General features: G+C 50.6%; 1 long non-coding RNA gene across 19 annotated transcripts in view; it reads left to right on the top strand.

Moving 5' to 3' along the window:
* Window positions 1-14,575, top strand: part of LOC131419616 (uncharacterized) — a 237,199-nt gene that overhangs the window by 139,408 nt on the left and 83,216 nt on the right. For 17 of the 19 annotated variants that reach the window (XR_009223296.1, XR_009223304.1, XR_009223299.1 and 14 more), the window contains one exon: window positions 10,295-10,426. This is a non-coding gene — a long non-coding RNA (uncharacterized LOC131419616). Of the gene's footprint in view, window positions 1-10,294; window positions 10,427-12,373; window positions 12,685-14,575 lie in introns of all 19 variants that reach the window. The other 2 variants (XR_009223300.1, XR_009223309.1) reach the window with 1 other exon arrangement.

Here is a 14,575-nt window from a genome sequence, read left to right on the forward strand (position 1 = left end):
GCTTTTGTGCTTTCTTAAAGCCCTCAATCCCCTTTGGCACAACTGAAACCTACATGCAGGCCTCATGCTGGTAACTTTTAAAGCAGAGCTGTTTGGGTTAAAATGGGGTCATGGTCCCCCTGCTGCCCCCACCCCAACTCCATCGAGCCCCCAGGAAGGGCCTCCCAGGAGACTCTCTTGAACCCCTAGGGATTTGTGAGTGCAGCTGGGAAGGGTAGCCCTCCCTGATTCGTCTGTAGGCCCCTGACCTGTGATTACATGACAGCAGCGTCCACTTACTGAGCCCTGGCTGTGTGACAGGCGCTTCCCGTAGGTTGTGTTCATTCCTACAGGCGCTCTGGTAGGTTCGTATCTCAGATATGGTCCGAGGCTCAGGGAGGTGGGCCCTACCTAGCCCAGGTCATGCAGGAAGGAAGTGATGGAGCCTCAGATCCGGCCCAGGTCGCTCGGTAGCAAAACCTTTCTGCGTCAACTCTGAGCTTTACTGCCTCCCTGTGACTTGTACCTTCAACCTGACACGCAGCGTCCTGGCTGGCTTGGAGGTTGGTTCTTTGAGTTGTCACCCCTGCCTGCCACCTCTGATGGCCCCAGCATTTAGCGTTTTAGATGCTCCCAGCTCAGGGACATGTAGCATGTGTAGTAGAAAACATAGGCATCTGTGTTTTCTAGAATACACTATACTGTTTAACAGATAGCCTCTGTGACATCACTTGTTTCGTAATTTTCCAAAGTAAACTTTATCCCTTTTCCATTATTCTCATCATTTATTCTTGTTTGTGCAAACACCATGCTCCTATTTATTCCCCTTTGCCTCAGGCACTCCCATCTGTTTCTCTGGGCATCACCCTCAGAAATGAGGATGCTCGGTGGGTCGGACGGGTGCTTGAGGATGGCCCCCAGGGTCTGTACATTTCTTAGGGGGACTGAGGCTGGGGCTTGGGGTTCTCCAGTGTTGATTCTGCCCCTGAGGCTGCATCTGCCGCCCCCTCCCCCTCAAGTCCCCATCTGCTTCAGGAGCACGGCACGCTGTGGGGTGGAAGCAACTGCTGACAACCTAGGGGATGGATTATTTAAGAAATCTTGTATTAGTTCTGAAGCTGTCGCCTAGCACCTCTGTTCCACAACCTTAATGGCTTCCTGTCGCTGTAGGATTAAGTCTCCAAACTGCAGTACACATCCAGGACCGCCTGTCAGCTGCTGCCTCCGCTGGTGATGAGAGCATCATAGCCCACATTCAGAGTGGTGGATGTTATGGCTGCGAATGGCTTCCCCCATCTTACATCACTGGGCTGTCACAGCAGCCCTGTAATGAGGGGGTTGTTATTTACTCCGTATCTGATGAGCAGAGTCAGGACTCAGTTTGCTAATGCTAATGTCTCATTTCTCTTGTTTCACGTGGCTTCCTCCATCCTCTCATTTCCTTCCTCCTGATCACAGGTCACCTCCTCTAGGAAGTTCTCCCTGAGGGGTTTAGTTGTCATCATCATTGTTAATGTTCCTTGAGAACCGTGATAAACACTTTACATGAGTTGCATAATTTAACCTACACCACATCATCAGTACTTCTTATTTATTGTCTGGCTGCTTTAGGTGTGACTTCCTTGTTCAACCAAATATGTTTGTCCATCCATCCATTTATCGATCCAGTCATCATCTAATCATTCAGCAGAGGTTTTACTGAGCTCCTCTCCGGTACTGGGTGCTGGGGGAACAAGATGAAGAAAATGAGCCTCTACCTCAAGGGTCTGGGCTCATCCACACATAAAAACAATGACAGATGCTTGCTGCTTCACAGCTCTCGTTCATTGATTGTAGCCTTGAACTCAGGCTCCAGCATCCTTGTCAATAGGGCCCTCCAAAGAAGCAGTTCTCATCTAGGAATGGTCTGTTTGCCATCCTGGTCCTAGAGCCCTCATCCTGGTGGCACAGGGCCTGAGCATCAATCATAAGAACCTTCTTGATGCAGGTTGGGTTCCCTGGGTAGCAGATGCTGAGATGTAGATTAGTAAGCAAGGTGTTCGTTATGGGTGCCTTTGTGATCAACAGCTATGAAACTGAGGGAGGAGAAATCAAGATTGAGCAGAGGGAGAAGTCAAGTTGTGACAGTGTCCCAGCAAAGGCCTCAGCCAACCCCATGGGAGCCCTGGAGCAGGAATGGACCTTTAGAAGTGTCCAGAATTGAGATGAGGGTTGACCAGTCATTGTATGTGGGCTCACTGGGAAGGATATGTGACCTTGAGCAAGGTCATTGTCTTCAGCCAAGACAGCCTCCAAAGGGGGCTGACAGCTGAAGGTCCATCTTCTGCCAGCTCTTTCAGCAGCTTCTTTGAATGATGGCTGGATGGACAAATGTCTGCTTTGTTCACTGTTTATTCCCAGGGCCTAGCACATAACAGGCACCCAGTATTTTGGGGGATGGAATTACTTAAGCTTTATGGAAGCAGTGTGATTAAATCATTCAGCAAAGATTTACTATTTTGTCAATGTTTTTTGAGCTCCTTTTACATGTCAGGCACTATTGCTGCTCTTATGGAGTTTGTAATCTAGGGGGTTTGGGGTGACGGTGGTTCAACATTGGCTTCCTGGAAGAGGTGACCTTCATTCTGTGGGTGTGACTTCCTGGAAAGTGGGCCCTGGGCCAGTGTTGGACCAGTGTTTCCTTGGCTCCCTAGAAAGTGACTTACTGAGATGGAGAGTGAATAGGTAAGGGATGGTTTTCTCAGGGAGGGAGGGGAATCTCCATCCAGCCCACCTGTTGATGCACCTGTCCGCCGTGGGAAATTCCTTGCTTAACTTACATTCACTGACGTTTGAACTCCCAGTAGCCTGGAACTTCCCCAAGGGTCCTATTGGCCCAGTGACTTTACATCATTTGAGTAATTGGAGAATGGAGGGACCACTCTTCTGAGCTGAGTGGAAATATGTATTTTCTCCTCTGTGAGTCACCAAAAACTACAGCCCAGCGTATAAGCAACTACGTAGTCTCTTTTTTTTCCTGTATATAAATGAACTGTCATTACGGTTCAGGAAGTAGAGACTGTGAGCAGGGAGGATGAGATGGAATCAGTGAATTTTAGATCTGAAAGAGACCTCGAGATTGCCCAGTCCAACGCCCTTTGTTTGCAAGAGGTCCCAAGTGGGGATGGGACTCGCAAGATCACCCAGCAGATTTGGACCTGGAGAGGGAGGGGCAGGGCATTTGCCTCTCTGCAAAGCGTCTACCCCTACAGTTCTGCCCAGCCGACTCGCTTCCCCATGGGGGGCGCCGAGAAGGTGCTGCACAGCCCAGCGTGTGGTGGGTTGTTTTTATCTACGCTTGTCACCTGAGCCATCTGAGAAGCTTTTACCGAAAGCAATGCTTTGATGTTCTGGGTGACAAGACCGAAAGCATGCCGGCAGGAAGGGAGGTTTTTGGGGTTGGAGAAATGAAAACTATTTACCTTTGGGGTTGATTTAATAATTTAACACCCCCAGGGTGGGAGGGGAGGTGAGAGGATGTTTGTGAGGGAAAGTTGAAGGTAAATGTAGGTACAAAAAGGAAAGTTTTGAGGCACAAGGCCAGGAGGTGAAATGCTTCCATGCTTCAGGGAAAGCTGTCTGGTAAGGTGGACCCTCCAGAAGCCTTCTTCTTCCCCAGGCTGCCACCACGCTTTCTGTTTCGATGGGGAGATTTGCACGGCACTTTACAGTTTACAAAATATTTTCCCATGTGTTTTTTCCTTTAATCCACACCCAAGGTAGTACTGCCGAATGCTATCTGACCCACGCATGCAACTTTTAGGAGGATCTTGGCCCAGAACCCAGGAGTCTCTGACTCAAAATCCTTTCCTCATCAGACACTGATGGGTCCTCACTCTCCCTCCCAGGGGAGGTGTAGGGTTTAGCAGCCCAGTTTCTGGAGCTAGACTTCTGTGCTCCTCGCCAGCCTCCTCTGCAGAGAGCTTAGGCACTTTCCTAATTTAGTTTCCTTTTTTTTTTTTTTTGGTGAGGAAGATTGGCCCTGAGCTAACATCTGTTGCCAATCTTCCTCTTTTTGCTTGAGCAAGACTGTCCCTGAGCTAACATCCGTGCCCATCTTCCTCTACTTTATATATATATGGGATGCTGCCACAGCATGGCTTGATGAGTGGTACATAGGTCCATGCTGGGGATCCGAACCCGCGAACCCCAGGCCGCCTAAGCGGAGTGCGTGAACTTAACCACTACGCCCCAGGGCTGGCCCCCTGCCTTAGTTTCTGATAAGAGTGATAAGAGTCCCCAACCGCCTTCTGGGTGGTCATGGAGATGAGAGCACAGCACAGTTCCTGGCACATGTTGGAGCTGGATAGCTGTTGGGATTACTTGAGGTGGCTTTCCCACATTGCCTCAGCAGCAGTTCTGGAGTTTCAGGGACCTACAGTCTGGTCTCTTGGTGATCAGATCCACCACCCTCAAGGATAATGGGTGCTGCTGCTTCCTTCTTCCGGTCGTTAATTCTTCTAGTCCCTCCACCTCTGAAAGTAGGAGGATGTGTAGTGAGGGACAGCTGTGTACCAGGACTCAGCATTGTCCAGCATGGCCTGGCTCACTGCTTCATACCAGAGCAGGCTCGCACGGTAACTGGGTAAATTTCGTTTTCGGCCTTTGTATTCAAAAAAAGAAACAAAAACTTGTTGAATAGATAAGTCCTTCATAAGACACAACCCAGAAGGGATCAGAGGGTTTTCAACGAAGACCCTTCCCCATCCCTGTCCCCAGACCTGTTTCTGCTCCCCAATGAGGCTGACGTCCCCAGTTCGTTGGGTCTCCCGGAGACCATCTGTGCATTGTTGAACTCCTTGGAAAAAAAGATGTATGTCTGTGAGAGCATCTACAAACAGGCGTTGAACAGCTGCTGTGTACACTGCTGGGGCGGCGCTGGTCGGGGGACACAGGACAGGGACGATGGAGTCTGGGCACCTCGCAGCTTCCCGCTGTGTTGAGACCTCAGCATTACTGGGCTTGGGGCCTCAGCTTCACGGGAAGGGCTGGTCTTGGTGCTGGCTGCCCCTTTGGCCTGGAGTGGCTGCTTCCCTTCTGCCTGTGGAAATCCCAGGGTGGCAGCCTGGGCTCAAATCCCAGCCCACCCATGCTCCAGATAAAAACCTGGGCTTCCCTCCAGCCTCAGTTTCCTGCAATGTGAAATGGGATAACAATAGAATTTGCTAAATTTAAGTGTTCTCAGGAGGATCCAGTGACTCAAGATGCACACAGCTCTCATAACTCTGCCTGGCATATAGCGAAAGGCAGCCTTGGCTGTGGTTGTTCATGCTGCCTCTACCCTTCTCCAGGATGCCTCTCCTGGCTCGCTGCTTGATGGCAAGGATGTGGACCCTCCATGCCTGGCCCCAGGGCGTAGTAACGGAAGTAGCTGTCCATGTCTTTTTCTTGGTGGGAGGCGGTGGTGGTTCAAATTACATTTTAGTTTTATCCTTTGTAGTTTTCTACACAATAAGTCATAACATTTGTCTATAAGGTGGCATGGGTTTTGTGGGAAAGGCTTGTGTTTTTGTCCTGCATGGATGGTTCATACTCAGCCCTTTAGGCCTGTTTCTGCTGTCCTGCTCCCAGCCCTTGGTCAGCTTTTATTTGGATATGACTTCAAGCTGGCAGAAAAAATTACAAGGATAATACAGAGAACTGCTGTATACCCAGATTCACCAATTGTTAACTCACTCCACCCCACTCCCTACACACACACACCCATTCACACACACACAATTTTTTTCCTGAACCATTTGAGAGTAAGTTGCAGACGTGCCCTTTTATTCCTAAATATTCAGCGTGTGTTTCCTAAGAACAAAGACTTTCTCTTACATAACTTCTGTGTAATGATCAAACTCAGGAAATTGAGCCTTGCTACAATTGTATTATCTAATCCACAGGCCACACACAATTTCATAAGTTGTCCCAATAATGTCGTTTTGGAGTATTTTTTCCCGATTCCGGATCACAGTGGCATTTAGGGGCCATGTCTCCGAGGCCCCCCTTTATTCTGGAGCAGTTTCCCGAGTGTTCTTCCCCTTGACATTTTTGAGGAGTCCAGGCCAGTGGCTTTGCAGAATGTCCCTCAGTTTGGGTTGGGACTTTCATTCTTGAAAGCTCATGCTGTATCACTTGTTCAGCTGCACTCCCTGTCATCCTTGGTGGTCCCATATGGCTGGTGGGTGTGCCCACATTTTATAGATGAGGAGACTGAGGCATACGGAAGTCAAGCGATTGGTCCATGGTCACATTCCCAGGAAGTGGCAGAGCTGGGATGCAATTAGAACTGTCTAATCTGCCTGCCAGGCAATAGGGAAAATGACAGCAATTAGACACTGAGAATAGTAGACTCTGAGCCAAACATCATTGCTAAGCATTCTGCATATGCTGCAGTGCGTCCCCACCCAAGTCCGGGAAGGTAACTGCTCTTACCAGTGCTGATTTTTAGATGACGATCAGAGAGGTGAAGTAGACTGCCTAGAGTGCACAGCTGTTAGCTGGTGGGGACTAGCTCTGACCCAGGCAGCCTGTATGCTGAGTCTGCACGTTGCCTCTGCGTTCAGTCCTGCTGAATTTCATAGAATCCGGGGCAAGCGTGTGAGCCAGGCTGGAGGCTTTCACCAGCTTTACTGACCCTCCAGGAGAGGCACGGGAGCACGTGTATTTATGTTCTTTTCCGAGGCCTTTAGCAGCGGGGAGCAGGCCCATCCCATGCCCAGGGCCTGCTCTCAGGGGCTTTGTGGGGGAGCTGTCCTGTCCTCTGCTCCTGTGGGTGCTGCAGTCACCCTCCATGGTCTGTGTACAGGGAGCGAATGGCACTTGGATGATTTCCAAGTCAGGTGTCCAGTGCAGTCGCTCATTTCATGCTGGCTCTGTCTCCTGCTGAGCTGCCCAGGGCTCCTGCCCAATAGGGTGGCTGGTCCTGGCTGCCTCAGTGTGCTCGTCAGCCCCACTGCCCAGGCAACGTCCAGGTAGCATTCTAGGCTGGCTGCCCTGATGCTGAGGCGGCCTTGCTCGTAGCGGAGCTGGCGATTAATTATTTGATGCTCACACTCCATGTATCTCTCCTTCTCGTTGGAGAAAGGAAGATAATACATCCCTGCCTTTTGGGTTGTGGGAGAGGAGTAGACGCTCTGAGACTGTGACACACTTGGAATTCTACCAGCAGAGCAAAGAAGATCCCAGGGCACAACAGCTGAGGGGCCGGCGTCGGGCCCCAGTCTGCCTCTCACTTCCTCCTTCATCAGAGCACAGCATTGGGCCCAGCACTGGTCTTCTGCCATCCCTAGCGACACCAGGGAAGTACTGTCAGCATCCTGAGAAAGCCCACGGCTCCCTGGCTCAGGTGCAGGGTATCTCTGTCAACCGCAGAGCAGGTAGATGTCCCGTCCTGGGGACACAGAGTCAGGGCGGAGGGTCTGGGAGCAGACCTACCTGACCCTTCAGGTCCAGGACCCTGGCACATGCTACCTGTGGGGCCTCTCTCGGCACCCCTGCTCCCCCTCCTGCAGGGGTTGCCGGATTCCTGAGGAGGAGTGGCCACGCGAGTCCTGTCATCCTGTGCTGGCCCAGTCTCCTTTTCCCTGGCTAGTCTCTATGGGTGGGAAGTGCTGTACTGCCTGCCGGGCTCAGTGCGTTGAGGCCGGGCTATGACCTTCCCACTCTGGAGCGCCCTGGCCAGCCCAGGACCCCCTCCCTCTGGCTGGCCCAACTCCTGGGAGAAACTTAGAAATTTTAGCTCCTTAATTTCCATGGAACAATGCTCCATGTGTGTGGTTTTAAAGCATTAATTAAAAACATTAATCAGTTTGGCTGCCTTGGACAGAGGTTCTTTTTGCGCAGGAGCTGATGTTCTGTGTTATTGCTGCCCCCCTACAAGGAGCAGGGGAGTGAGCTTGCAAACCAGCAACTCAGCTACATACTTGTTGTTTGGTGTCAGGCAGCCACCTTCGCCTCTCTGAGCTGTAATTTCCACGTCTGTAAAATGGGGATGAGGGTCACACTGTGACCTGACCTCCTTGGGTCATTGTGGGTGCTCACTGAGGTCCTGGGAAAACGTTCCTCAGCAAAGTGTCCTGTATGGAGTGTGCTCGTGAATGGTGCTGTTGTTAGATTCATGACATTTATCTAGCACCTTATAGTTTATAGGGCACCTCTTGCATGCACTGTCTCGTTCAGTCCTGGAGGCACACCCGGGAGATGGGAAGTGTTATAATCCACCCCATTTCACAGATGAGTAAACTGAGAGGTGAGGGTCATGGTCAGGCCAGGAACCGAGCATCTTTGATGCAATCCTCACGCTTAGGCTCCATGCACATCGGCCTCACTTGTTCCCTTAGCCCCGTGCACTGAGCACTTACACTAAGTCGTGGTGGTGAGAGAGGAAGAGGGGAGACCTTTTTGGCCTTATTGGGAGGAGACTTAGAAGGTAAGACCCCAGCATTTGCTTAAGTGGTATTAATAGTAGCTGACATTTCTTTTTTCTTTTTTTTTGCTGAGGAAGTTTCAGCCTGAGCTAACGTCTGTGCCAATATTCCTGTATTTTTTAGTATGTGGGCCTCCAACACAGCATGGCCGCTAGCAGAGTGGTGTAGGTCCGTGCCTGGGAACCGAACCCAGGCCGCTGAAGCGGAGCGTGCTCAACTTAACCACTAGGCCACCGGGGCTGGCCCCTGACATTTCTAAGTGTTCAGACTGTGCCAGGCCATGTGCCCGCTCTGCAAAGATTCTCACTTAACACTAAGAACAAACCTGGAAGAAGAGAAACTGAGGCCCCGAGAGCTTCAGTAACATGCTCAGCCTCCTAAGCAGACTTTTTCAGTAGTCGAACTGGGCCGCCAACCCAGGCGGTCTGACAAGAGCCCACAGTCGACTGGGAAGCTGGGCTGCTGCCCTGTTTGGGTAATGAAGCGAATGCATTTCGGCAAAAAGTGCTTTCCTGGTCAGATGCCTGAGAAGCGTGGGAGGCTGCCCAGGGCGGGAGTGTGGAGGTGCTGAGGAGGGCATCTTTCGGAGCGTGTTGCTAGTGGAGGGGACTTCTCTGAGTGAGGGGAATTCAGCCTCTCCTGCTGGGAACTGGGATTCTGAGCGCAGGAGGGATTAAAGCAGCGCTGGACGGGAGGAGACGGGAACTCCCTAGGGCTCGCAGAGCTGTTGGAGGTCTGCCCGTGATACACATCTGAGGGAGGAAAGTGACAACCAACCAGAGGGCCTCAGAGTAGCAAGTTACGGCCAAGTTTTTCCTGGAGGAGAGAGAGGGAATTGATGGTGGGGAATCCCGGCCGCCTGGCCTCTGCTCTCAGCTGTGGGGCAAGGACATTCTCCAGCTGTTCCCAGACTTAAGGACAAATTCCCTTCCAGGACTTGTCAGTGTTCTTTATTCTGGATCAGTGCTCCCCAAGCCCCCTCTCCTTGATGATTGGCTGCCCAGATGCTGGAGGTTTGGGAGGGAGTAGGAGGGAGATCTGGAAGGGGAAGGACTACCCTATTGTAAATGTAATAGTATGGTTTTCTGTGGGTGTCACACTATCCCTTAAAGGAGAAGAGAAGGTCAGTGTCCGAATCCACCCGGCTGAGCATTGGCCCTGCTTTGGGGTATCTTAGGAGGTCCTCCCAGAGCTGGTAAGACCAGGGGTGACCCCATGTCCCATTTGCCACACTGTCCCACCCCTTCTGGCCACCTCATGTAGCCATCTCGATTATCAGTTAGGATAAGAATCTCTGGTGAGGCCACATTTTTCATTCCCTGTGTAATGCATGATGTCCACGGATCACATGTGACTAGATGACAGTGTTGGGCTCAGATAAAGCTATAGCAAAGTTAATCTGATGCAGCTCCCATGATTCACATAATCCGCTGTCTGCGTAATGGACTGGGCATTGAGGGACAGGCTGTACTCAGAATGAAGTTATTGGGTATGTTGCTCATTCCCCTCAACTCAAAATTCCTGGAATCAGATGAATGAAAAGCTTTTGGGGATGGATGGGTGGGGGCTCCAGAGTCAGGATCTGAGCATCAGTTCTGGCCTGGCTGCCTATGTGACTTCTGAAATATGTTGCTATCAAAACTGGTCTCACAGGATTAAATGGCTTAAAGTTTTTAAATGTCTGACACAGTACTTGGCACATAATAGTGACTCAATAAATGCCTGCTCTTCTGATGTTTCTCATTTAGTATATAGTAAATATGCAGTTCTTATTTTTTAAATAAATGAAACATCTCATTACCAAATCTATTCAAGGTAAGCATTGATACTAATAATTCCCTGTTTTTTTTCTTGTATATTTCTAGAATCCTGTTATACCTGGGATTTCGGTGCCTTTAATCTGAAAAAAATACATACCCATTCAGCACTCCAGAGGGACTTGAGAACTGTCCTTTGCTGAACTAAAGCTGGAATATCTTGGGATTTGGAGAATTAAGGTAAGGAATTTTCTCCTCTTGGGCTTTATGGGACCAAAAATGGCTTTGGAATTGGTGATCTCTTGCAATACAACTTGGGTTGTGGTTCTCGCTTGGGAAGCTGGCTTCCTTGAACCCCATCCTGACATACACGACCTGGTTCTTGATGTCTGGTCCCCTGGGCATTGTGCCTCTGGAGCATTCCCTCTGTCCTTAGTTGAGGAGGGAGCCCACCACCTCCTAGGTGGATACCCCACTCCTTTCCTCCTGGTGGAAGGTGGAGAATGCTCCAGTTGTCTTGCTGAGACATGTGCAGACAGCACTGTGGAGAGGAGGAGAAGGTGCGGTGGGGGTTACGTGATCAGGTCAAAACGCCTTTGGGGGCATCCAGAATGTGCTCTCTTCCTCCCTCCCTGCCTCCTTGCACTGCATGCTCCAGCCACACCGAGTCTGAGGCTAAGGTTAAAACCGAAGGCTTGGGGCTGGCCCGGTGGCGCAAGTGGTTAAGTGCGTGCGCTCCACTGCGGCGGCCCGGGGTTCGCTGGTTCAGATCCTGGGCGCGCACCGACGCACCGCTTGGCAAGCCATGCTCTGGTGGCATTCCGTATAAAGTGGAGGAAGATGGGCATGGGTGTTAGCCCAGGGCCAGTCTTCCTCAGCAAAAAGAGAAGGATTGGCAGATGTTAGCTCAGGGCCGATCTTCCTCACAAAAAAAATAAATAAATAAAACCGAAGGCTTCAGGCAGACCCCAGTTTTCTTGGTTTTGCTGTTTGCTTCACCTTGGGCAAATCAGGGAGCTTCTCTAAGCCTCTGTTTCCTCATTTGTGACATAGGGATGGTATTAGCGCCCGCCTCTGGAGGATGCTGGGGACATTGAACGAGATAGTGGAGATAAAGAACTTAGCGTGCTGCCTGGCATGGAGGAGGGAATGCTCCAAAATGGAAGAATCTTTTTTTATTTTAATTCAGTAATTACACCATTTAGAGGTCCTTCCACGCAGCAGGCTGTTTCTAAGTCATTGACCTGCTCTTCTCTCTTCCTTTCACCTACTGCCAAGTCGGCCTGGGAACTGGCATGTGAATCACCTTCGCGGAGGGTCATGCACAGCCGCCAGGCCCCAGCAGAGCTGGCTACTCCCTCCCCTGACGGCAGCAACCTTTTGGGGCATGCCTCCATCCTACCGCAGGATTTCTCCCCTCCCCTGCCTGTGCCCTCAGTCGCTGGTGACCTTGTTTAGAGCAAGGACCGTCTTACACATCCAGACGCCCCAGGGTTGGGCCTCCCATTGTGGATGTTGAAAGAACAAATGAATGAATAATTTAAAAGGAGAGAGTAGAGAGGAAAAGAGAGCATGCACCAAAAGAAGAAAGTTTTTAAAGATTTAGAACAAAGAATGAGGTCAGTTGCAATTTTTTTTTTAAAACAAGATGTGGAAAAGCATAAATAATGTGATGGAAAAGGGTAACATGATTCCTACCACAAATTTGAAAACTGTGCAAGGATGGAAAGGTGAGTGAGAGTGTAGACTGGTGAGAAGATAGTAGGGAGGTCACAAGGTCGCAGAGAATTGTGCTACCTGTGTCATCTTTTCTCTTGTGCCTTAAATTTTTCAAAGTGCAAATGTATTTCTAAATTTCTCCTGTGGTGGTCGGCAGTCCTGAGACATACAGAGATGCAGAGCATGAGGGCTTTCCTTTCGGTCAAGGTGGGGGACACACATAGGATGCTCCAGGTTCACCGGGTGCATGCGAGGCCTGGGGAGGGGCCCTTGTCCATTCGGGGAGGCTGCCTGGAGAGGATGCTGCTTCGTGAGACTCTCGAAAGATGTGTATGAATAAGACCTTCCAGGAGCTGAGCTGATTAGCAATGAAGAAGCCTTTCCATCCTGTGGAACTCAGCCCCCGTGGTCCTTCACGTTCCTCATTCGTTTTTATTTCATTTTCTAATTTCCCACTTCTGGTGTCAGACCTCATCTGCAGTGAGCGCAGCTGACAGGCCTTCCTGTGGACGTGCTGCGTGCCTTTTTTGGCCCTCGAGCGTTCAGCCAGTCCTGGAGTTGTTTTGGGAGCCCGCACACCTGGTCCAGGTAGTCGGCTTGCGGAGCAGGAGTGGACTCGGAAGTGCAGCAGCCTTTTCTGTGGTCGCCACTGCCTGCAGCACCTGGAGGGCTGGAAGGAGCTGTTCCCGTTATGGGGGAAAGGGCAGACGGGACTCGAGTCGCTGGGTTGGAGGATCTGAAAGCTGGAAGAACCTTCTCTTGATGCCGTGGCTGCAAAAGTGAGCAGTGTTGCCTGTGTTCTGTGAACGGAGGAGAGGCTTGGCAGGTCTGTCTGGGGGTGATAGGAAAGGAATTTCCCTAGAATTCAGCTTCTGGGAGGAGGCAGATGGAGCAGGGGGGATGCTGGAATTTGGAGGCCCACAGTCCTGAACACGTCTGGAGTAGGGCTGTTCTTTGATGGGGACTCTGAGGAAGGCCCAAGCGTTTGTGCTTGTGCGTGTGGTCCTACCTGTCCCAAAGGCACTGCTTGCCCGCTGGGAGCCTGACTGCCTGCATCCCTGCTAGAAATGAGCTCACCTGGGCTGCACGCCAATAGGAGAGCATCCACATCTTTCCCATCCGTGAGTCTGGACCGTTTACACTGTTCACGGAACAGAGGTACCGGTACACCTGGATTCCACTCCAGCCCCACTTCCCGCTCCTCCTGTGATCCCAGGCCAGTCCTGTACTACTCTCCGAGCTTCTCTTTTCTCAGCTTCAAATTGGACGGATCCCCTGGGTGGTCCTGAGGATCACAGAACCCGGGCTGAGGTTCTGTGCCCTTGTTATTTGCCCCTCTTCCACCTCCTTACCTGGGTAGTTCCCGACCTCCTCAGCATTATTCCCTCTCATCCTGGCCCCCTTTGGACATGCACACAGGGTTGGTGTCTTCCCCTTGACCCTCTCCTTGCTCTTTCGGACTCGTCTCCTGGTCCCACCTTCCCCTGGGAGCATCTCTTGGCTCCTGCCTGCTGTTCCCAAGCTGCCCTCTCTGGCCTTTGTTGAGAGGGTGTTCAATAGCTCCTGCCAGCCCTGGTCTCTAGCTATATGTATGTAAAGGTTGCTTCCTATATTTGGTGTCCACAGTACTGAAAGAACTCCCAGCCCACTCGGAACTCTACGCTTGAAACAGAAATGTACTTTCAAAACACCTCTGGTATTGGCCCATTTTACTATTATTCTGTTTCTTGTGGTTTCATAGTGAGGTTTTTGGCTCATCGCATTTGACCTGTGTGTTTATTTTTAGTCGTGACACAGAGTTCAATTAATGTCAGAATGTGAGGGCAAATGCAGAGGAGGGATTCATAAGTCTGGGGGAAAGGTGCCTAAGTTTGTTTCTTCTGATAACATCTATCACACCAGCAGATGCCGAGCTTCCTCAGTCGTGCCTACGATGGGCTTACTCAGAGGCAGGGAGCGGTATCTGGGCCACCCCCTGAAAACGAAAGTGTTTCTGGGTCTCTTTTAGTTCAGCTTATCCAGTAGCTGGCCTCACAGATGAACAACCACCGAGGTTATCATTGTGGGTGGTAATTATTATAATTAATAATAAAGACCAGGCTTTGGAATCTTTACTTCCTCTTATCGCGCCTGTAGCTTTCATTGTCTCCAGAAGCAGCATCCGACTTTCTTGAACATCAGCTCTCTTCCCTGCAGTGTGAATGTTCTGAGAGTGAGCTCTGGATCTCATTCTCTCTCCAGCCCCAGCTTTTGGCATCATGACGGGCACACAAGACATACTTGGGGCATGTTTTCTAGGACTGACTGAATTTTAGGACACTAAGTTTGGGCTAGAAAGTCAGAAACGATGCAGGAAGGCCTCTTCCTTCAAGGGGTCCCCAGTCTGCTTTGGAAACAACGTAAGCACTGCCGTCTGCTTAGGACTTGACAGTTTGTCAAGTTCTTCCTTGTCCTTTCACCTTTCTTTTATTCCACGACTGTTTACTGAGAAACTGCAGCCTCCCACTATGCAGGGCACCTGAAATACAGGAGAAAAAAGCCACCATTCTTGCTCTGAAGGAAATCCAGGGACAGAGACTGGCCTTATGGATCCTGGTTGTTATGGACTGCGTGTTTCTGTCCCCCTCAAATTCATATGTTGAAACCCTAACCCCCAGTGTAATGGTATTA

The sequence above is a fragment of the Diceros bicornis genome, chromosome 21 (assembly GCF_020826845.1).
Source record: "Diceros bicornis minor isolate mBicDic1 chromosome 21, mDicBic1.mat.cur, whole genome shotgun sequence".
Classification (NCBI taxonomy): Eukaryota; Metazoa; Chordata; class Mammalia; order Perissodactyla; family Rhinocerotidae; genus Diceros; species Diceros bicornis.